This window comes from Chrysochloris asiatica, unplaced genomic scaffold (assembly GCF_000296735.1).
Source record: "Chrysochloris asiatica unplaced genomic scaffold, ChrAsi1.0 scaffold00117, whole genome shotgun sequence".
In the NCBI taxonomy this organism is placed as follows: domain Eukaryota; kingdom Metazoa; phylum Chordata; class Mammalia; order Afrosoricida; family Chrysochloridae; genus Chrysochloris; species Chrysochloris asiatica.
This window is the reverse complement of record NW_006408635.1, coordinates 3,817,761-3,819,432: the sequence shown is the minus strand read 5'-3', so window position 1 is coordinate 3,819,432 and position 1,672 is coordinate 3,817,761.

Sequence of the window (1,672 nt, the reverse complement as noted above, 5' to 3'; positions counted from 1 at the left end):
TTGTGGTGTTGGAGGAGAATACTAAAAGTGCCATGGACTTCCAAAAGAACCAATAGATCTGTTTTGGAAGAAGTGCAGCCAGAGTGCTCCTTAGAGGCCAGGAGGGCTAAGCTTTGTCTCTCATACTTTGGACATGTTGTCAGGAGAGAACAGTCCCTGGAGAAGGATGTCATGCTGGGTAAGATGGAGGGTAGAGAAAAAGAGGAAGACCCCCAATGAGATGGATCAGCCAGGTAGCATCATTGATGGACTCAAGTGTGGCAGAGGTAGTGAGGTTCTCCCAGGATCGGACATTATTTCGTTCTGCTGTGCATGGGGTCACTATGAGTCGGTTCCGACTCGATGGCACCTGACAACAATAACAACAACATTTATTGCTGGATGGAAAATTAGAATTTCCCAACCTTTTGACATATTCAAAAGTGCTTTGGTAAGCTTCAGTCATTCCATTGTTTTTTGCTCCATCACTGAGTTGATTTTGAAAATCTAAAACTGTCTGGGCTGCCATGTTTGCACTGTTAGACCTCATACATATTTTTTGGGAGGGATTTTTAATAAGGAAAAAGGTGAGAAGAAAGACAATTGATTTTGACAGATGATGTTGTGACCTGGGATCGATAAACGTAACAGTTTTCTCTTGAGCTTGGTACGCATTCTTTGGAGAAATCGAGGCTTATAAAGCCTCATTTGGAGAGAAATATCCAGGAGGTTATCCAGGCTACTGGTTTATTTGCTAAGTAACTACAAATGCACTGTACATTGGCAGTTAATAGGAGTTGGCACTAGAGGCAATCTGAAATGAATGAAGCAACTTTTAATCATGAATTCTGGCTAGAATCGGCACTTGTGGGAGGCTCACACTACAACTGAGTGGCAATTGGTTTAGCCTGCTTAAATAACTTGATGATCTAATCCATGTCCCAAAAGACAGAGCTCCCTGAGATTGGACCCAATAGTTGTGTTTTTATAGCATCTCAGCAGAGAGCCCAGGATTTGGGGATAATGGAAAATGAATAATACAGGTAGAAGTGTCATTGAGTTACAGCTGGGATATGTTAATAGACAATGAGGTGAATTTGTAATAGACTAAAGTAACCTACATTAATATATTTTACATTTCCAAAGCTTAAAAGACAAATACCTTGGACTCTCTCCTGCAGTAAAAACATGTTTACACACCAATCAAGACAATGAATTCTCTATTTGTTTTACTAAAAGGTTATACCTTGATGTCTAGAAAAAAAATAATAAAGTGGGAAAATTGTTTATCTTTTTTTCATGTTATAAGAAGGATTGAATTTTACAAGACTTGAAAAAACAGACAAATGGAAATCTATTTTCTCTTCCTAGTCCTTAGTTTTTTGTTTTGTTTTATTTTTGGCTTGTTTTTTTGTTTTTGTTTTTAATTATGACAAAGTATTAACCAGGTTTCCTTTGGGTTTTTTAAGGTTTAATGATAAAGAAAGAGGGAAAGACAAACTCTTCAAAATGAAAAATGAAATTTACCTGGGGATTTATGAATATGTTTGGCATAAAAGCATCAGTGAATTGAGGAATAATCATATTGAGGGGACATCGAGGAAAATAATAAGGTGCAGAAAGACAAAGAAGTCTAAATGAAAAAACAAACATCAGTGCCAAAGAGTCCATTGTGACTCGCGATGACAGTAGA